This window comes from Erinaceus europaeus, chromosome 4 (genome assembly GCF_950295315.1).
Source record: "Erinaceus europaeus chromosome 4, mEriEur2.1, whole genome shotgun sequence".
Taxonomy (NCBI): domain Eukaryota; kingdom Metazoa; phylum Chordata; class Mammalia; order Eulipotyphla; family Erinaceidae; genus Erinaceus; species Erinaceus europaeus.
The window spans coordinates 13,104,118-13,126,832 of record NC_080165.1 but is presented as its reverse complement, the minus strand read 5'-3'; the positions used below and the strand labels follow the sequence as shown (position 1 = coordinate 13,126,832).

At 45.7% G+C, this 22,715-nt stretch overlaps 1 protein-coding gene across 4 annotated transcripts in view; it reads left to right on the top strand.

Annotated features, from left to right (window-relative positions):
* Nucleotides 1-22,715, top strand: part of CDYL (chromodomain Y like) — a 220,922-nt gene that overhangs the window by 120,491 nt on the left and 77,716 nt on the right. The window lies entirely within an intron of this gene.

Below are 22,715 nucleotides of genomic sequence, written 5' to 3'. Positions count from 1 at the left end.
CTATCTTTTTCTCCCCCTGTCTTCCCCTCCTCTCTCCATTTCTCTGTCCTATCCAACAATGACGACATCAATAACAACAACAGTAATAACTACAACAATAAAACAACATGGGCAACAAAAGGGAAAATAAATGAATATACATAAAAAATAACAAATACAAAAATAAAGGGAGAGAACTCTTTACTCCTTTTTAGAAGCATTCTCCGTTCCACATCAGTTCTCAGAAACTCTTTTGAGTTCTGTGAAAATATGCCTTTCAGTGGCAAATTAACCCTCAAGAAGAGTGGTTAGTCTTAATAACTGAATTTTTTTTTTTTTAGTTCATCATTTAATATGGAAACATAGGAAGTGGACCCCCCACCTACTACTCAGCGTACATGGCTGGTCTTGTCCGTCAGTGCACACGTCTCGGTCCCTCTCATATACACCCATTGACTGTTCTGCAGTCGGTTTCTGCACTTCTGACACTGTATCATTGCGCATTAAGTTCAATTATATTTGTTTTGACTGTGACAAAGGAGGGAGAAATTGTTCATAGCAATTCAGTGGCTAACAGTGGTTTTAGCTTGAGTCAAGATTTGAATCAGTTTTTCAACCTAGACCAACAGATTAGACTCGCAGGGGCTTTTGGAAGGGAGTACTGTCTCTATACTGCTATCTAGATGGAAACAGAAACTTACTAAGCTGATCAGTGAGCGGAGTGGCTCTTTGTCTGTGAAGTAAATGAATACACTTTGCCTGCCTTCTGGCCATACATCCTAACGCTGGTCATAACTCATGCTAAGCCTAGCTGGGCTAAGCAGTGGAGGTGCTTATTACCCTCTGCTCCTGGGAGACAAATGCAGGTGGTGGTTCTAGGGGAGAAAAGAGCACAAGGGATACAGACACCCTGAGAGGCTGTGCTGGTATTTCAGCCAGGAGCCAGAGCTACTCTGGCAATCGGGAGGAGATTTCACGGATGTCCTTCCAGCAGCTTAAAGGATTACTAACTATTTAACTCCTGAAAGGGGGAAAGAGAAGTCTAATGGCCCAGAAGCAGATACTACAGAAAGCAGATAGCAGCCTGCGGTGACCATCTGCCTAGTCACTGCTGTTTGCCTTCTGGTGACCCAGCCCCAGGAGGAAAGTCAAGGGGGGGGGGGGGGTCTGTCCCAAGACTGTCCCTCCAGCACCCTCGGGTGGCAAACTCTGACAAGGATTTCCTGGCAGAGAAAGGCCTGTGAGCAGCTGGCCCCTCTGTCAGTCGGACGAAGCAGGATGGTTTGGACAGAGTCACCGAAAATTGAAAGCCATTCTACTAGCATCCCCCCTGCCATAGTATCTCAAGGGCACTTAAGAACAGTTGTGCATTTTAACGGTCCATTTGGAAATACCTTTTAGACTTACAGCAGAGTTATAAAAATATACACGTCACCACTAAATTGAAAGGACACACGCACCGCCATGTGCATTGTTGCCTTATTTACAATAACTGAAGAAGGGAACAGCCTCCATACCCATTGACAGATAACTAACTGGATAAAGAAGTGAATGGAATATACACTCTGCAGTACAACAAGATGACAAATTCTTTGGGACAAAATGGATAAAACAAGGTGATTATGCTTAACAGAAATAAAGGGGTGAAAGACATCTACCAGGCGGTTTCATTCACATGTGGAATCTGGAGAATTGAAACACACGGGGTCGGGAAAGAAGTAAACCGACTCTCTTAAAATGACTTGGGGTAGATTTTATTTATCTGCACCATAGCCAGTTGTCCAAATTTTAGCATCTCCCTCCCCCCCCGACATTTGCAAAACCAGGAAATGAATAATACGGCGACCACTTATAGACTTTATTCAGATCGTACCAGTTTTCCCACTAATGAACTTCGTCTCTAGTATCTGATCTGCCCTTAGCCTCTCCTTCTGTGACCTTCCACGTTATTTGTAGAGTTCTGCATTTAAATTTTCCATGGAGGTTTTCACAGTTATATACAGATTAGTTTGGGGGTGGGGAGGGGGGACGGACAAGAACTCACACACAGAATGTTCAGTCCTTCTGTTAACAGTTGCTGGAGTCGCCATGATAAAGATCACAGACTGAGTGTCCTCTGCAGACATCCATTTCGCACAGCCCTGGACACCAGCTGTCCTAGGGTCGAGGCGCGGGCCGGTGCGCTTCCTCCTGTGACTCTGAGTCAGTTTGCTGGTGCCGTCTTCACCCTTTGCCAACATATGGTGGGCTCCGTGCTTGTACTCCCATGTCTCAGTGCTCAAGTTTCCGCCTCATAATGAGGACAGTTGTCACCTTGGATTAGGACTCATTATAGCTTCATTCCCTCTGGAAAGAGCACATCTCCAAATACATTCTGAGATGGGGGGTGCTGAATCAAGACATCAGCATAGTTATTTTAAAATATATCTTTACTATTGGATGGAGACAAATTGAGGGAAGAGAGAGAGGGAGGGGGGGAGAGGGAGAGAAGGAGAGGGAGGGAGGGAGGGAAGGAGAGAGAGAGAGAGAGAGAAAGAGAGAGAGAGAGACCTGCATTCTTGCTTCACCACTTGTGAAGCTTTTCCCCTGCAGGTGGAGATCGGGATTCATGGGTCCTTGTGTGCACTTAACCAGGTGTGCCACTGACTGGCCCCCATTCAGCGTGGCTTTTAAGGGCACACAGTTCAGTTAAATCCCTTCTTTGGGAGTCGGGCGGTAGCGCAGCAGTTAAGCACAGGTGGCGCAAAGCACAAGGACCAGTAATTGGACCCCAGTTCAAGCCCCCGGCTCCCCACCTGCAGGGGAGTCGCTTCACAAGTGGTGAAGCAGGTCTGCAGGTGTCTGTCTTTCTCTCCCCCTCTCTGCCTTCCCCATCTCTCTCCATTTCTCTCTGTCCTATCCAAAAACAATGACATTAGTAACAATAACAATAAAAAAACAAGGGCAACCAAAGGGAATAAATAAATAAAATTAAAAAAACTAAAAAAAAACTCACTCCTTTTGTTATTCAGATTACTGTAGCTTTTGACCACTGGAAAGTCCAGTTTTTGATTCCCCGTGTGTGTGTGTGTGTGTGTGTGTGTGTGTGTGTGTGTGTGTGTGTGTGTGTTTAAGCCCTTATTTTCAGCTGCTACAAATGCTCAAGCCTCATCTTGAGTTGTCCTTGCCCATCCCTGGCATCAGCCACTTCTCTGGACAGTGAGAACTAGAAATCCAGGTCTAGGCACAGGGGTACCTGTCGCTACTGAGGTATCTTTGCCTCTAGACCCCCCTAGTGGACGGAGCTGTAAATAGATATATGTTGTGTACCTGGTATCTGTCTGTGCAGGTATTGAAAAATGAGGTTTGAGTTCAGCACTTTGTTCTCCTTGCTAACTGTCCTTCCCTTCCTTGTAACTTCTTTCTCTTACAGTGGGAAGCCTGCTTTCTCATTATTAATGGGTTCAAGTCCAGTGTGTGCTTAGAAGCAGTTCCAGAGTTGCTGTGAGAAACATCACCAGCTCTGCCAGGCCCTTGGACCAAATCCACTTGCGCCTTGTTTTTGTCAATAAAATTTGACTGGAGCCCAGCCTGCCCATTTGCTGAAATGCTGTCTGTAGTTGTGATGGAGGGGTACGGTCTGCAGTGCCAGACACATCTGCTTACAGCTCCTCGTCTTCAGAAACAGTCGGATGACTTCTTGCTTTCAGCTCTCCAGTGTTCTAGTAAAAATGCTCCCCCCCCCCAAGTGATTCCTTCCGCCACCTCCTCAGTTATTAATTTGTAGGGTAGTTAGGTCGCCGTTTTGTGAACTTGTGTTCTGCCGTGGCCTCTCCCCACTTTGGCTGATTGTCATCTGTGGAACATCACATGCATATCTTCAGTGGCCCTTATCTGGCTCTGCCCTTTCTGGTCACAGTCATCACAGTCTGTTCCTCACCCCCTACGTGGGGACCTGGTCTCCTAGCTTCTGGATCGCCCTTCCTGTGCATCCTTTGTGCAGATCAACAGATATGTGTGGGTTTTCATCTCCTTGTTTCTTCTTTACTTCTTACTGGAAGAATTAGTAACATGGTTTATAATAAGTAACAGCTCTGGTTTATGGTGGTTTGGGGGATTGAACCTAGGACCTTGGAGCCTCAGGCATGAGAACTTTTTACATAATCATTATGCTGTCTGTCCCCACATTCTCTGTATCTTTCTCCCTATGTCTGTCATTAACAATAAATAGGGAGTTGCACGGTAGCGCAGTGCGATAAGTGCACATGGTGCAAAGCGCGGGGATCCCGGTTCGAGCCCCCGGCTCCCCACCTGCAGGGGAGTCGCTTCACAGGCGGTGAAGCAGGTCTGCAGGTGTCTTTCTCTCCCCCTCTCTGTCCCCCCCCCCACATTTCTCTCTGTCCTATCCAACAGCAGCAGTAGCAATAATAGTGGCTATCTTTAGAAAGATTTGTATAGTAGTATTAACCCTTTATGGTAGTGATATATATGTCTATATATGATATATAGACATATATATATCATATACATACATACATACATATATATAATTTCTCATATATATAAGAAATGTGAAAGGGAGGCAAGGACGAGAGACCTGCAGACCTGCGTCACCACTTGTGAAGCTTTCCCCCTATAGGCGGGGACCAAGGGCATTCAACCAGGTGTGCCACCACCCGGCCCCAGTGACGATCTATATTTATTCACTTCACTGCCGCTCCCTCCCTCCCCCCGGCCTTTGACTGTGGTCATGACGTCTGCTTTTGCCCTCAGGATAGCCCCCAAAATATTAACACACAGGTTTCTAAACACACGGCTGCCCATGCTTGGCTGTGAGCACTTCTAGCAACTGCCCAGCAAGACTCTGCTCAGGCACCGTCCCAAATGATTTCTCCATGAGAACGAGTCAGCTTAGAGAGAGAAAGACTCTTGTATCTCCTACCCACTCTAAGGAGGTACCCCTCTTCAGAAGCTGTCCGAGCTCTCTGATTAAGGTGACGGCCTCCAGTTTCTTTCAGATTTCATCATTGCCATGTCTCCGTGGACCACCTCACCAAGAGACTTGAGACTAGCCCTCCCCCTTAATTCATAATGACTTTATGAATATATTTCCACCAGAACCTTTTCTCCCCCCCTTTTTTGTCCTGATAGAAAAAAAGAAACGAAATAAGCTAAGGCTGGGGACCTTAAGTTTGAGCCCTGCTGCTTCATGTGACAGCGTTCTGGTTGGGGTCTCTCTCAATATAAGTAAGTGAATGCAAACTTGAGTGAACTTTTCTGTATATTTCTGTTCTTGCAGGCAGTTCCTTCAGCGAATGGGGAGTAGGTGGACCTGTTGGATGTCAGGCTTGCTCAGAGAGGACCTTCACTTGCAGTGCTTGAAGACTTCCTTCTCTTTTCTTTCTTTTCTCTTGTCTTTTTTCGTCTTTTCTCGTCTCTTCTCTTTTTCTTGGCTTTTGTCTTTTCTCTTCTCTTCTCTCTTTTTTCCTTTCTCTTTTTCACCAGAGCACCGTTCAGCTCAGGGTTATGAATTGAACCTGGGCCTTCAGAGCCTCAAGCGTGAAAGTATTTTGTATAAGCACCATGTTCTCTTCCCCACCCAGGGCTTGGAGACTTTTTTTTTCTAAGCAAGACCCGTTTATAGTCAGTGGGTCCTGAGGCAGTGATTCACCATGTTCTCATCAGGAGAACAACATGGAAAGGCTCCCACTATACAGCCCCACCTCTTGCCCTCCAGGGTGTAGCTCTTTCTCCTGAGTTTCCTGGTCAGCTCTCTGTCCCTGGGTGTCAGCACAGGGCCTCCCCCCTGCTGCTCCAGCCTCTGAGGGCAGTAGCAATGAAGACTCACAGTTGCATTTGGTGAGCCTTTAGGGGAGTCCTCTCCTCCCTTCAGCTGTCTTTTTGTTGGTAAAGCAGACTCAAGGTGGCACCTCCACTGACAGACTGCTGGACCGTTACAGCCGCTCGGGAGTAGATACGGGCTTCAGACCCAGGAATCTCTCTTTAGGCTCCTCTCTGCCCACGAGCCACACGTGTTTTCACTCACCGGTGACTTGGTGGGTTCCCAGAGTAGTCCCAGGCTCATCTTGTTGCAGTTTCAGGTGATCTTCTTTGATATTCCTAGTTGACCATAGAGAGGGGAGGAGAGAAACACCTGGAGACTTAAAACAAAAAATTTTAATTACCTTTATTGGATAGAGACAGATAGAAATTAAGAGGGAAGAGGGTGATAGAGAGGGAGAGAGACACCCGCAGCCCTGCTTCACCTCACACGTTACAATGTTTGCCATAGATAGGATGCTGTAGAGTCTTCTAAAGGTCTGGCATTAGTATGCAGGGCTAGCTCATTCTTTGTTGATCCCCCCCACACACACACACACACACCAGAGCACTGCACAGCTCTGGTTTATGGTGGTGATGCTAGAGATTGAACCTGGGGCCTCAGAGCATCAAGCATGAGGGTCATTGCATAACTCTTAATGCTGTCTCCCTAGTCCTGTTTATCGGCTTCCTAACTTTCCTCGTACTCGGTGGATGACTCGTCATTTCTCCACTGAATGTACAGTTTGTCGGTACTTGCTTTTGGAGAGCCCCAGTGATGCAGTGAACAGTACTGGGTGTGTCTTGTGTTAACCCGTGCGGGCCAAAGAGCTCCATGTAAGGGTGCGAGCATTTTCTGAACTGCCCTCAAAGCAAGCACGTCAAACTGTTGCTTTGTTTTAGCCATCAGCTTGCATATTCTTCTATTTCTGTTCACTTTTTTTTCTTAGTTTTATTATTTATTATTTTTATTTTTTAAAATTTATTGGGGAATTAATGTTTTACATTCAACATAAATACAATAGTTTGTACATGCATAACATTTCTCAATTTTCAATAAAACAATACAACCCCCACTAGGTCCTCTGTCATCCTTTTTGGACCTGTATTCTCCCCCACCCCCACCCACCCCAGAGTCTTTTACTTTGGTCCAATACACCAATTCCAATTCAGGTTCTGCTTGTGTTTTCTCTTCTGATCTTGTTTTCAACTTCTGTCTGAGAGTGAGATCATCCCATATTCATCCTTCTGTTTTTTTTTTTTCTGTTTTTTTTTTTTATTTAAGAAAGGATTAATTAACAAAACCATAGGGTAGGAGGGGTACAACCCCACACAATTCCCACCGCCCAATCTCCATATCCCACCCCCTCCCCCGATAGCTTTCCCATTCTCTATCCCTCTGGGAGCATGGACCCAGGGTCATTGTGGGTTGCAGAAGGTAGAAGGTCTGGCTTCATCCTTCTGTTTCTGACTTATTTCACTTCACATGATTTCTTCAAGCTCCATCCAAGATCAGCTGAAAATGGTGAAGTCACAATTTTTAAAAAATATTTAGTTCCTTTTGTTGCCTTATTGTTGTAGTTATTACTGTTCTTGTTATTGATGTTGTCGTTGTTGGATAGGACAGAGAGAAATGGAGTGAGATGGGGAAGACAGAGGGGGAGAGAAAGACACCTGCAGAACTGCTTCACCGCTTGTGAAGGGACTCCCCTGCAGGTGGGGAGCTAGGGGCTGGAACCGGGATCCTTCTGCCTGTCCTTGTGCTTTATACCACGTGTGCTTAACCCGCTGCGCTACCGCCCAACTCCCAAAGTCACCATTTTTAATAGCTGAGTATTGTTGGACACCTGGGTTGCTTCCAGGTTTTGGCTGTTACAAATTGTGCTGCTAAGAACATATGTGTACACAGATCTTTTGGGATGGGTGAGTTGGGTTCCTTAGGATATATCCCCAGGAGAGGAATTGCAGGATCATTGGGTAGGTCCATTTCTAGCCTTCTGAGAGTTTTCGAAACTGTTCTCCACAGAGGTTGGACCAATTTACATTCCTACAAGCAGTGTAGGAGGGTTCCCTTGTCCCCAAAACCTCTCCAGCATTTGCTGCTGCTACCTTTTCTGATGTATGACATTCTCACAGGAATAAAGTGATATCTCATTGTCTTTATTTGCATTTCTCTGACAAAGACTTGGGGCATTTTTTCATATTTTTCTCAGCCTTTTGGATCTCTTCTGTGGTGAATATTCAGTCCATGTCCTCCCCCTGTTTTTGGATGGGGTTATTTGTTGTCTTGTTGAGTTTGGCAAGCTCTTTATATATTCCTGTTATTAGCTGCTTGTCTGATGTATGTAAGATCTTCTCCCATTCTGTGAGGGGTCTCTTGGTTTGGGTAGAGGTTTCTTTTGCTGTGCAGAAGCTTTTTAATTTGATGTAGTCCCATAGGTTTATACTTGCCTTAGTCTTCTTTGTAATTGGATTCGTTTCATTGAAGATGTCTTTGAAATTTATGCAGAAAAGAGTTCTGCCAATATTTTCCTCTTAAGTATCTGATTTTTCTGATGGTCTAATAACATCCAAGTCCTTGATCCACTTGGAATTTACTTTTGTATTTGGTGAAATATAGTGGTTCAGTTTCATTCTTCTGCATGAAGAATGAAAACTCAGGTCAGTGTGCTCAGCTCTGGCCGATGTGCTCAGTCAGTGTGCTCAGCTCTGGCTGATGGTGGTGCTGGGGACTGAACCTGCGACCTCAGAGCCTGCAACTGAACCTGCGACCTCAGAGCCTCAGGTAGGAGAGTCTTTTCAGAACCATGATGCTGCCTCCCCAGCTTCCTCCACCACCACCTCCTCCTCATTATTATCATTATTCCATTTATTATTTTTTTTAAATGAAAACTTTAAGTCCTGCTGACATCTGACTGATGGTGGTACTGAGGATTGAACCTGGGACCATTTTTTTCCCCAACACCATTTGTTGAAAAGACTCTGCTTTCCCCATTTAATAGCACCTTTGTCAAAGATTAGATGTCCATAGGTGTGGGGGCTCACTTCCAGGTTCTCAATTTTGCTCCACTGGTCAGTGTGTTTATTCATGTTCCAGTACCAAGCAGTTTTGATGACCATGGCCCTATAATACAATTTGAGATCTGGGAGTATGGGGCATCCAGTTCTGTTCTTTTTTTCTCAAGATTGTTTTGGCAATTCTAGGTCTTTTCTGGTTCCAGATAAACATTTATAGCATTTGTTCTATTCTCCTAAAAAATGTGCTTGGGATCTTCATGGGGATAGCATTAAATTTGTATATGGCTCTGGGTAGTATATTCATTTTGATGATGTTAATTCAAGTTATATTGACTTTTTTAAAAAATCTATTTATTCCCTTTTGTTGCCCTTGTTACTTTATTGTTGTTGTTATTGATGTCATCATTGTTAGATAGGACAGAGAGAAATCGAGAGAGGAGGGGAATACAGAGAGGGGGAGAGAAAGATAGACACCTGCAGACCTGCTTCACCACTTGTGAAGTGACTCCCCTGGGGAGCCAGGGGCTCGAACCAGGATCCTTGTGCCGGTCCTTGCACTTTACGCAACGTGCGCTTAACCTGCTGCACTACCATCCGACTCCCATTATATTGACTTAAAAAAAAATTTATTGGGGGGTCAAGCACACGTGGCACAAAGCGCAAGTACCGGCAGCATAAGTATCCGGTTCAAACCCCCAGCTCCCACCTGCAGGGCAGCTGCTTCAGAGGTGGTGAAGCAGGTCTGCAGGTGTCTATCTTTCTCTCCTCTCTATGTTTTACTTCCTCTTTCCATTTCTCTCTATCCTATCCAACAACAATGACATCAGTAACAACAACAGTAATAACTACAACAACCACAAAAAAACAAGGGCAACAAAAGAGAAAATAAATATAAATTTTTTTTTTAAAAAAGGAAATACATTCTAATCCAGCGATGCCACTTTTAGACACTTATCCAGTGGGCAATCAGGCAATAATTAGAAGAGGCATTGCACCCATGTTCATAGCTGTATTATTCACAATGGCCAAAGACTGTAATTAGCCTAAATGCCCATGACAGATGACTAGCTCAAGAAGTTATGGGATATATGTTCTACTGAATGCTGTTCTGTAACCAAAAAATATGGTGGTATGTCCTTTAGGACAAAATGGTGGGAACCAAAGATGATGATTCTTAGTGGAATTTGTAGAGATGAAAGACAATTACTGGATTGTTTCACTCATATGCGGAATCGAGAGAACTGATGTGCATGGACTTGCAAAATAAAAATAGAAACACAGAAGCAAACTGTTTCTAAGACATGTGAGAATGATGGTTATCTTTAGGAGGCGGGAGGGCGGGTGTGGTACGGAATATACAGTGTAATCTTATAATAGTATAACCTGCTATTAATCACAAGAAATGGGGGGATGCATAGTCTTATTTGTTGGCATTTAGATACAATACCTCTTTCCATCTCCCTGAATTAACATGGGTTATTATGAGCCTCTAACTTTTACTAATCTAGTGGACAAAAATTGGTCTGTGGCTGTCTTAATAATGTATTTTTTTAGTCAGGATCATAGCTTATAGCCACTGAAATAGTTCATTAATAAAACTTAATAAATTTTTTATATCTTATTTGTCTTGGTGTGTTGCAAAGTCTACTTAACCCTCTTAGGCATTTTGCTTAGTTTTAATTACATTTTCTTTTGTAGTTGTGATCCATATATAACTGTGTGTGAGAGATAATAGTCATGAAGCATGGACTGGCTGGATAGCTCACTTGGACATTGGCACAACACGGGTCGAATCCACCTCCCACCATTCTGAAGGAAGCTTTGGTGCCACATGGCATTTTTCTAGCTGTCTCTCTATCTCTGTCTTTCTGAGTCTGCAATGGTGAAGTCCCACTGATGTTATGAAGCATGACCATAGTCAGAATACCTGATTTCAGCTGGCCCTTTCTCATATGCCTAGACAGATGCTTTTTCCATAAGGAATTTCATTACTGATTTGTAGTTGTAATAATACTGTGACTCACTCTCTGATCATCTTCTTGTTGCAATAGAGAATTTAAAAAATACGGCAACACTTTTGGGTGACAGCTTCCCCTCCAGCAGAACCCCAGCAATAACCCTGGAGGCAAAAAAAAAAAAAAAAAAAGAAGTGGAGGAAAAAGAAAAAAAAATCACAACATCTGAATGGACGATTGGTACTGTTTGCAAACAGTTTACGAAGATATTTGGTCTTTTAAGCTGCTTTGGCTTGGAATGCATGGAGGAAGGGGGAAACTGTATACAAGTGACAGCTGTCTTTTTTTTTTTTTTTTTTTTTAAACTCTTGGGTTACAAGACTGTAGGGTTGCAAGGTAATACGTGCGCTCAACCAGGTGCGCCACCACCCGGCCCCCTTCCTTTGTCTTTGGAATTGGCAGCCGCCTCCTTCCTCCAGTAGGGATCTGAAGCTGCACTACTTCAATGAAGGCTGGCCACTACTGAATGTGAGCACAGGGCTGTGTCCTGACTCCAAGCTCATGTTTGGATAGCCTAAGGCCCGTGTTGTGCCCCGGCTCCTTTCACACCTGATGTAGATGATGTGACGCACCGGCTGTCAGCTGAAGTGGATAAAGGCTGTTTGGGTGAAGCCTATGCCGGGGAGACGGGGGTGCAAGTGGTGGCGCATCTGATTAAGTGTTCGCATCGCGTGCGGTGCACAAACCCTGGTCCCCACCTGCAGAGGGAAATCTTCACGAGGGGTGAAGCAAGGCTGCAGGTGTCTCTCTGTCTCCCCCACCCCTCTCAATTTCTGTCTCTAGCCAATAATAAATAAATATTAAAAAAAAAAGAAGAGGAAGAAAGAACAAACATGCAGAGGAAGGAAACAGAAAGCAGAGACCGCCGGACGGAGATGCAGACAGAAGACAGACAGGTCAGCCTGGCAGCATGGGGGCCCAACGGCCACCTCCCTCCCTCCCTCCCTCAACAAGAAAGAATGCAATAAAGGCAGGAGCTAGCTAGCAATCCCAGGGCCTTTCTCTCTCCCTGGCCTTCTTCCGCATACTAAGGACCTAGCACCTCCCTGAACCTCTCGAGCCAGCCCCTTGGCCTGATTCTGTAGTTAGTTTGCTCCTATAATTTCCTTTCTACTTCTGTGCTTTTTGTTTATCCAAGTTTTTATGTTTTTAAAATGCAAGAAAGTCCGTTGATCTTTCTCTTTGTCATTTGAACTGAATTAGTCCATTGCTAAGTGTCAAGTTAATATCTTTATCATTTAAATCCATCTGGAGTTTATGCTGTGCCCTGAGGGCTAGACTCATAACCAGCTAGAGAATGATTTGGATGTTGGCTGAGCCATCATTGCGATTTACTGTTAGGGTGAGTTAGGGGCTGGTTTACCAAGTCAAATGGAGATGGATTCATCTCTGACGTCCTAGTTCTAGAAACAGCATCCCTCTAAAGGAATCTTGAAAGGATCTGTTTTGGGTGGAAACGGGGGGGGGGGGGTCCACTACAAAAGCCTTATTTTCTTAGTCTTGATAAAATGGCTATCAAAACAGAAAAGGTGACAGGTAGTATGATTGAGGCCGGTACCTACCTGAGAGGCCGTCTGTGGTTTCAAAGCCCTTTGAAGGGAGACTGAGACCATCCTCACACTCAGGTTGTATGAGCCTAGACCTTTGTGTTGGAATTTGTGTCTGTGGCGCTGGGTGGATTGTACCACAGTGGGGGGGGGGGTGTTGATTTTTCTTTCTTTTTAAAATGTTTTATTTCATATTTATTTACTTATTGGACACAGAGAGAGAGAAATTGAGAGGGGAGAAGGAGGTAGAGAGGGAAAGAGAGACAGAGACACCTGCAGCCCTGCTTCACTTGTGAAGCTTTCCCCCTGCAGGTGGGGACCAAGAGCTTGAACCTGGGTCCTTGAGCACTGTAATGTGAGCACTTAACCAGGTCACTGTAATGTGTGCGCTTAACCAGGTCACTGTAATGTGTGCGCTTAACCAGGTGCGCCACCGCCTGGCCCCCATTTCTTTCTTTAGTATAAATCTAAGATCGCACGTGTCCCTGACACGTGACCTTGAATCATCATTTACCTGACTGCCTTGAACTTCCAGAACTTTTTTTGGTACTTGCCCCATTTCTTTGTTGTTGCTGCTGCTGCTAAGCCCTGTTCTGCTTTTCCCTCTTTTATGGGCGGCCCTCCTCCCTGCCCACTTCTGGGAGGGGATGAGCACACTATCGTATTCCTCTGTAAAAACATCGAAGTGAGCTCTTAACCACAGGCTTTAAGCATTTAAACCACCGTCTTTAAAATCACATCAACTTGAGTGTCATTATTTTGCCAGGTGGCTCGGGAAGGCTCAGCGACTAGGTTGTTTTCAGTTTTACTTCTTCCAGGAACTGAACCCTTCCTGCCTTTAATCCATTTATATGGTGAGACAGCAGGGTGTGTGGCTGCCGTATGTTCTGTCCCCGAGACACCCGTTAATGTGAGCTGGTGCTGGGGTCTTGCCCGTGAATGCTGGACACACCTGGGCAGTCTGAGCACTTGCTGCATTGTTAAAAGGTTTTCTGGTGTTCTGTGAATGTAATTCTGCAGATTTTTTTTTTTTTTTTAATAAGGGTTCTATTTACCCATGTTAGATTTAGTGTTGACAGTAATCTTAACTTTTCTGGGAGACAGAGCAGTGTTTTGTGGTCAAATAGGAATATGGAGTCATTTTTATTTATTTTATATGTATATTTATTTTTTTATTTAAGAAAGGAGACATTAACAAAACCATAGAATGAGAGGGGTACAGTTCTGCACAATTCCCATAACCCGATCTACATATCCCATCCCCTCCCCTGAAAGCTTTCCCATTCTCTATCTCTCTGGGAGTATGGATCCAGGGTCGTTGTGGGTTGCAGAGGGGGGAAGGTCTGGCTTCTGTAATTGCTTCCCCGCTTATATGTATATTTTATTTACTTGCTAGAGACGGAGAAATTGAGAAGAGGGAGAGAGACACCTACAGCAGTGCTTCACTGCTCGCAAAACTATCCCCCTGTAGGTGGAGCCTGGAGGCTTGAACTCAGGCCCTTGTGCACTGCAGCGTGAGTTCTCAACTGGTGTACCACTGCCCAACCCCCATGGAGCCATTTCTAGTTTTCTGTTTTGTTTTGGTTTGGTTTTTATTGGGCCTAGAGCTCTCTTTGATAAAGATGCCCTAATTTAAACCCTCAGTGCTGAGGCTGGAGACGGCCTGAGTGCCTCGGAGCCCTCCTGGGCGAGCGCATGGAGGCCAAGACCAGAGTCGAGGACCTTGTCTTCAGGGTTCGTCGTTCCGCTGAGACTCAACTCCAGCTACTCCTTTTCCTTCTTTCAGGGCTACCCTCCCTCTCTGCTTGCTGTTTGTTAGGGCTGGCTCTTTGCTGTCTCGGTTTCATCACGGCGACATGACGTCAAGATGAGAACTGAATTAACAGAGCAGGTCCTTGATCTCTGCTGCTTGTTTCTGATGCCAGGCTCATGGCAGACGCTCTCAGGGAGAGAAGGGGGTCAGATTGACTTGTCCTTGGGGATTTGAGGTTGTGAGAGGTGGGTGTGCGTCCCTGGCATCTGAGTAGGAGCCAGCAGTTGCACGTCTCATTTTTGGTGTCCAGGGCAGCCCACTGACAAGGCCAGAGGGTGAGAAACTGAAGTCATGGGGTTGAATATTCAGGGTCAAAGTGCTGTGGTGAGGATGTGATCACTTGGGTAGGACGAGGGCCGGCGGTCTTTGAGGAAGGCTTTTACAGCGGGGAAATGGAAGCGGACTGTCCTGGGGGAGGGTGGGGGGATTGCAGACCATCATAGCTGCCTCTCACACAGCAGTTTAGATGCAGGATAAACGAGGATGTACGCGTCAAGCAATGCCAGTTTACTGCCTACTATAATCTCTCTCTCACACGCTCTCACTGTCTGTCATACATACACACACACACTTTCTCCTAGAACCACAGTAATCTGTATAGAGCACCCAAGATTCCTTTCTAGCATATGAATCAGAAGTTGTGAAGTTGCAGCATTTTGCTGGTTATGTCAGGCCCCTGAATAATACCTCTAGGACTTGAGGGGATCATTAAAAATACTCGATTAAGTCTTCAGAGGGTCAGCCAAAAATATTAAGGACAGCCTCACCAGTGGCTGACTCAGAACGCAGGTTTCCTTCCTCTGGCTCTGGGGTTTCGTCGTGTATCTTAGGTGTCTGGCTGATTCCACACCGGAGGACCAGCCCAGCCATCTGCGCCATGCAGCACGGGTTCCTCCAGAAGCCTCTGTGGCTTCTCTCTCTGGCAGCATCTGGTTTCTGGGTTGCTGAGGTTCAGCCACTGAGGGAGATGGGAAGGTGACAGCTCCGCAGCCATCTCCAGAGCAGCCCCCACCCCCACCCCCAGCACCTTTCTTTTATCAGATTGACTTAAGAGGCACACAGACAGACAGAACTTCTAGGGAGACAAGGCCTGTGAAGGCACCAGCACATGGTTGGAAACAGCATCCACAGGAGGTCTTACTGGAGGAAAGGAAAGTTTTCTTTCTTTCTTTCTTTCTTTCTTTCTTTCTAATTTATTTATTTTCCCTTTTGTTGCCCTTGTTTTTCATTGTTGTAGTTATTATTGTTGCTGTTATTGATGTTGTCATTGTTCAATAGGACAGAGAGAAATGGAGAAAGGAGGGGAGAGAAAGACAGACACCTGCAGACCTGCTTCACCACTTGTGAAGCGACTCCCCTATAGGTGGGGAGCCGGGGGCTCGAACTGGATCCTTACGGCGGTCCTTGCGCTTTGCGCCACGCACACTTAACCCACTGCACTAACGCCCGACTCCCAAGAATGGAAAGTTTTCTAATCACTTTGAAAATCCGAATAGATAGGAAGAGACACAGGCAGGCCTAGAACACTCAGTTGGAATAAGGAAGCACTGACGTGCAAACACATGTCCCATCCCATCTTCTTCTGCCCCTACCCCTACCCTCAGCCCCAAGCTGTCCTGGCCCCACACCTATTGAGAGAAGGTGAAGGAAGTTCATAACGAAACTATCCCCTCCATTCTGGGCACAGAATAGGTGATCAGTATTAATAGCGCTGACAGTGTCTCATGTTTTCTTGTTTTTGACAGTATTCATGATGCCATGTAGTTTGTCATTTTGCCTTATCTCTGCTCATTTCCTTCCGACCTTTTTATCTTTGTGGATGGTAGTGCCTGAACGGACCAAGTGAATGTTCTGAAATACAGCATGCAAATTGAGGGCTAGTTATTGCTATCATTGAAGGACACACACCCCCCCCCCATAAAGAAGTGTCTCCCTTGGCGCTTCCATGTGTTCAAAATCTGTGAGGTCTAGAACACTGAAACGTAACTTCAACTTTGCATCAACATCCTTAAGGTGATCACAGCCATGTGAGAATTTCCCAAGCTGTATTTTTGCAGTATATGCCTACCACCCACCCCGTTAATCTTGCAGAGATGCATGTGTTTATCTTTCTGAGAGAGGAGGGATAAGCAGAGCAGAGTTCAGCTCTGCCACACATGGTAGCACCAGCGCTCGAGCTCTCTGGGGCCTTAACAACGCAGGTCCTGCGCTCTGACACGGCGCTGTCTCTGGCTCTGACTTTTCTTTACCCCATCTTGCCTCTTTTAGAAGCAGCCTTTATCATTGTTGTCCTAGAAACGCCAGACTCACATAACTTAAAATGGAAGCTAATGTAAGGCAGCAGTGCTGGTTTTGGGGGAAATATGAAATAACCATAGCCAAGGAACACAGACATGTACCCGGCTGTTTACCAGTGGGGCTGTAGCAATAGTTGTTTGTAGTTCCAGCAAGTAATACATGGATTCGAATGCCTTTCACCTGCCTTAGTGGAGGCAGGACTGGGGCTCCGTCAGTAATACTATTGAATGGCTCCGTTTCGTGCCAGTTAGACTGAGGGCCAGTTCCCAGGTACACAGTTAGCGGTGCACATAGTACTGAACCATTTTCTTGGATGGGGAGGGGGACCAGGAGTATTTACAGTCATGACTGTGGTTGAAGGAACCACCAGAAATTGCTTGTGTCTGAGTATGTCAGGTCACCTGGGTGGGTGGTCCAGACAGGGAAGAGGACCCCTTAGCCATCCAAGCTGCCATCTGGTAATCAGTACAAGAGGGTGAAATCATTCTGGGTTTATGCCGCTCAGTAAATGCCAACGGCGGCATAGTAAGACTAAGCTTCTTCCTGGAACTCTGCCAGCTGTTTCACGCGAGAAGCACTGACACTGCTTTGCTTTGTGTGTATTTGAAGGAGTAGGGGGTGTTAGAACCTGGGAAGTTTCTGGGGAAAAGGAGGAGAAGGGGTTATTGTTGCTTGGCTTTCTAAAGTGAGCACCCAGCACTGGGTGCTTGAGCGCCAGTGGGTGAGACAGGGGCTTGTCAGCTCCTGCGTGCACGCAGTGTAGTTCGTTCCCAGACTGAGAGTCAGCACGCCTTGGACAGCACCGCCACGTGGAAATCGGGGCTTGTCTGTTACGCTGGCTTATTACCTCGCACGTCCCCTGTGGTGCAGTCCGACACCATCCAGCTTTGCAGTTCCCCGGGAACCTGGGCAGTGGGTCTGTCTTCTGTCCACATGCTGCATCAGCCAGGCAGGCTGGAACTGTGCATCTTTGAGTTGGAATAGTATCAATCACTTTGAGGCTGCTGTTTATCTAGACTCCTATTTATCTCCTGATCAATGGAGCTGGGTCTCAGAGCTCATCTGTATTCTCAGTCTGACGCTTGAAACTCATTCGCGGTTTAACCGGACCATGATTACAGCTATAAAATTGAAGGTAAAGTTCTTCCAACTGTTACCTGTCATGAACTGAAAGAGAAGACTGGGCAGGACTTGTGTGGTCACTTCATGTAGCTCATTGTAAATGTCAAGTCCTGTACGATTTCCTTTTTCTCTGGGATCAGCCAGTGTGGTGACTTTTAATTTTTGACTTGAAAAATCATGCTTATGGGCAGATGAAGACACTAGTAACCATACAAAAATCTGCTTTATTTTAAAACACAGACAGGCTAGGCCTCAGCAGCGAAGGCTGTGGATGCTGGGTGCCTTCTGCTTGTGGACGGGATCAGGCATAGTTGGCACTGGTTCCAGGCTCCTTCCAACGTTAGGATGACCATAAGGAGGGTGGGGGTGGGGGGGTTCTGCCGTTGAGTGAGAGTTTGTGTCCTTGGAATGAAAACATCACACATTCTGATCTTTAGATGTGGTAGGAGTGTGCCTAATGACCAGCGCTGACCTCGGAAGCTCCTGCTGCCTGTGTTCTTTTGCTTTTCAATACTGAGGTTTGATGAAATGCATCTGGTAAACTGTCATACCTAGAAACTTGGCACGTTTTCTCCACAGAGAAAATATGTAAATCAGGACCCCCCACTTTGATATCCTTTATATTATATCCTAATTTCTAGAACAGGCGGACACTCAGTATTTGTTAAATGTACTTAATGGTTATTAAGTTTTAGTGTGTTAAATTTATTTTTTAAAAACTTAGCTCTGGAAACTTTTTGTAAAAGTTGGAGAGTTTTTGTGATAAATAAAAGATCACTGTGATATTTTTCCAAGGCCCCCCTTCCCCCCTAAAAAAATGAGTTGCTTAGACTAGAACCAGATATATGTGTCCTGTCACAATGTTGAGAATGTTCTCTGTTGACGAGTTCTTTTTTTTAAAAAAAATATATATTTATTCCCTTTTGTTGCCCTTGTTTTCTTGTCGTTATTGATGTCGTCGTTGTTGGACAGGACAGAGAGAAATGGAGAGAGGAGGGGAAGACAGGGGGAGAGAAAGACAGACACCTGCAGACCTGCTTCATCGCTTGTGAAGCGACTCCCCTGCAGGTGAGGAGCCGGACTCTCGAACTGGGATCCTTATGCCGGTCCTTGCGCTTTGCGCCATGTTGACGAGTTCTTAATTATTAAGCAAGTATATAAGAACACTGACAGGGAGGCCAGGTGGTGGCGCACCTGGCTAAGCAAGTGCACACATTACAGTGCACAAGGACCAGGGTTCAAGCCCCTGATACCCATCTACAGGGGGAAAGCTTCACGAGTGGTGAAACAGGGCTGCAGATGTCTCTCTCCCTCTCTATCTCCCCCTACCCTCTCAATTTCCCCTCTGTCTCTAATAATAGTAATAGTAATATTAATAATTAATAATAGAACTTTAGAAAAAAAGAATACCGACAATCTCCTTTTTTCAGGATGATGGCCATGGAGGTCTCCAGCAGGAAAAGCGATCCCACTTAAGCTGCTGACTTGGGGTCTCTTACCCAGTTCAACGAAAAAGCACAGAGTTTCATCAGGAAAGTGATAACACAGGACAGATTTAGTTGTGTGATTGTTTCGGCCTTCCTGATAGATTGTTTTGGTCTTTATTGAAATTTTTTTAAAAATAAATCTTGCATTGGGGTTGCATACATACAGTATTTTCAAAAACTTTTTATTTATTTATTCCCTTCTTGTTGCCTTTATTGTTTTATTGTTGTATTTATTATTGTTGTTGTTGTCAGATGTGCAGAACGGAGTTTGTGTTGTTTGGAGGTGTCTCTGTGAACCCCCTCAGAGGCTTGGCAGACAGTCTGGCCCGTGTAAAAAGCAAGTGAGGCTCTGTGTACATGGAACATTGAAGCTGACTGTTAGCATTGTTAATATTTGACTAGTTTGCCCAAACATACGTGTGAAACAGCAGAGATCAAAAAGAGAGCTCTTTAATATGTCAGGCCCCCAATGTTGCTACCTTGTGTCAATACTTTTTATTGATCCAGTTCTAGATGTAATCATGTTTACCATGTGGGTCTACCTAATTCTCCTGCTAATTCGGAGAAAGCTTGTTGAAGCTCTTTTTGCCTCACTCCGTGATCTTCCCTTTAAGTTCCCAAAGTCAGGGCAGTGGTTCTTAAAACCAACGGTTGTGGGAGTCTGGGCGGTAGCGCAGCGGGTTAAGTGCATGTGGCGCAAAGCGTGAGTGGTGCAAAGCACAAGGACAGCTGTAAGGATCTCGGTTCGGGCCCCCGGCTCCCCACCTGCAGGGGAGTCGCTTCATAGGCGGTGAAGCAGGTCTGCAGGTGTCTGTCTTCCCCCCCCCCCCCCCCCCATCTTCACCTCCTCGCAAAGCGTGAGTGGTGCAAAGCACAAGGACAGCTGTAAGGATCTCGGTTCGGGCCCCCGGCTCCCCACCTGCAGGGGAGTCGCTTCATAGGTGGTGAAGCAGGTCTGCAGGTGTCTGTCTTCCCCCCCCCCCATCTTCACCTCCTCTCCCCATAGCTATCTGTCCTATCCAACAACAACGACATGAGTAACAACAATAAAAAAAGGGAAATAAATAAATATTAAAAAAAAAACCAACAGTTGTGAAAAGTGTAATTTCATAGGCAAGGGGCTCTGTAATGGTGCTGTGGGAAGTGTGACTTGGTGGGCCAGTTGTTAGGATAGTACTGACGTTTGGCAAACCGAGTCTTTATGGGGAGTAGACAGTCGTGATTACCTGCTAAGCTGTTTGTTGAGGACAACCGAATCATAAACAGAAAGCTTCGACAATCGGGCGGGGGCGATAGCATAATGATTATGCAAAAAGACTTTCACGCCTGAGGTACCCAAGGCCCCAGGTTCAATCCCCAGCGCCACCAGAAGCCAGAGTTGAGCAGTGTGCTGGGGAAACAAAAGACAGAACAGCATATCAGCGTCTTAATAGTTCTGGATGTAGTTCCGTCCCACAACCATCACCAGAGTGCTGCCCCCATATGCCCCTTGATAGCCTCCCTAGTACTTAAGTCTTAGAGATAGTTTGGCTGTTGGCAGGTACGTTAGTTTTTGTTTTGTGTTTTTGTAAGTTCATAACGCTCAGTTCTCTGAATTCCACACATGAGCAAACCATCTGGTTCTTCCACCTTTTGTAATAGGTTCTTTTTAAAGTTCCTTAATCTGGAGTGTTCTCTGTATATGTGCTACTAATTTATTTGGCCGATCATTTAAATAAGAGTTTCTTATTTCCCACCTCTGTGAGTTGGAGCATAACAGTTTACTGTTTGAAGAATTGGGGCCAGATGGTGACACACTCAATAGAGCGCACACCTACTGCCCTACACAAGGACCGAGGTTCAGGCTCCCAGTTCCCACCCACGGGGGAAATTTCATGAGCTGTGGGGCAGTGCTGCAGGTTGCTCTCATTCTCTCCCCCTTTGATCAAAAAGGGGAAATGGCGACTGGAAATGGTGAAGCTGTACAGGCATCAAGCACCAGCAGTAATATTGGTGGCAAAAAAAAAAAAAAAGAATCTTGTTTTATGATCAGGGAACTATCTAGACTGGTAGAACATTAGGCTAGCATGCCTGAGATTCTTGGTTCAATCCCTAACACACTCTGCATGTGCCAGAATGGTGCTCTGGTTTCTCTCTCTCTCATCGTCTTTCATGTGAAACTCCCTCATGTAGTTATTATTATTAATATTATTTTTAGAGAGAATCTTGGGATATCTGGTTGAGTGCAGAAACCACCATGTGCAAGAACCTGGGTTCAAGTCCCTGGCCCCCTCCTGCAGGGGGGAAGCTTCTCTTCCTCTCTCCCTATCCCCTCCTCCCTTCTCAGTCTCTCTCTGTGCTATCAAATAAAGGTAGGAAAATGGCCTCCAGGAGTGGTGGGTTTGTCCTGCAGACATTGAATCCCAGTGATAACCCTGAGGGCAATTAAAAAAAAAAAACAGAAAGAATCTTGCTTTATTTATAGGGTTGGAGGTGAGAGGGGGTGACCGGGAAAGAGAAGGAAGAAAAAGGAGAGATACTTGTAGCGCTTCCCCACCACTCGTGCAGGTGAGGTGAGGACAGGGGTCTCCAACCCAAGCCATCGCATGTGGTGACATTTTCCTTTCAGGTTTAAGCAGCTAGACAATTCCTATTCATTTTGCACCTGCCTTATGGCAGCCGCTTAGGACTTTAAAGAGCGCCCTGATGACGCTCAGGTGTGGATTCCACGGGCGGAGGAAGTAAAGCGTGACATGTGAGATGGTGCAAAATGCCCTTGAGAAAACCAGCGAGGATGGGGATAGACTGGGGGGAAACAGGGTTGAAAGAGACCAGTTCCTTTCTTCCTCTAAATATTAGCGTTGACACTTTGGCTGGATGGACTCCAGGTCAAGCATTTAACCCCAGAGCCTGTGTTTGCATGAATAAGTCAAAACAAGAATAAGATACGGCCAGCCCACTTCATAGGGTCACGTGGGTGAAGGAATATTAATTCGCAGAAAGCCTGTTACTTAGTTACATCGACAACTGCTGACTTCTCAAGGCCTTCACTCACGGAATCGCCACAGTGGCCCTCAGCTAAGTGCCTGGTCATGATTCATCCCCTGGATTAATTCAGCAGGTAGCGAGTGCCCGTACTCACGTGCTAGAGTTCTCAGTAGACAAGCTTCTTCCAAGGGGGCAGCTGAATGTAATGAGCCATGCTTCGTGCTTCTCGCATTGTTCAGTACATTTTATTAGAAAGTCCAGTTTTGGGGGTTGGGCGGTAGCACAGCAGGTTAAGTGCACATTGGTACAAAGCGCAAGGACCGGCGTGAGGATCCCAGTTCGAGCCCCCGGCTCCCCACCTGCAGGGGAGTCGCTTCACAGGCGGTGAAGCAGATCTGCAGGGTCTTTCTCTCCCTCGCTGTCTTCCCCTCCTCTCTCCATTTCTCTCTGTCCTATCCAACAATGACATCAATAACAACAAGGGCGACAAAAGGGGGAAAAATAAATTAATTAAAAAAAAAAAAAGTCCAGTTAGCTGTCCGTGAACCCAGGAGCTACTTCATCATCTGGTAAAGGTTGTGCTGGGGAAACTCAGTGAGGCTTTATTTCCCCGTGCATGATCATAGGACCTTTTAAAACAACTGTTTCTTTTGCTTTGCATCCATTTTTA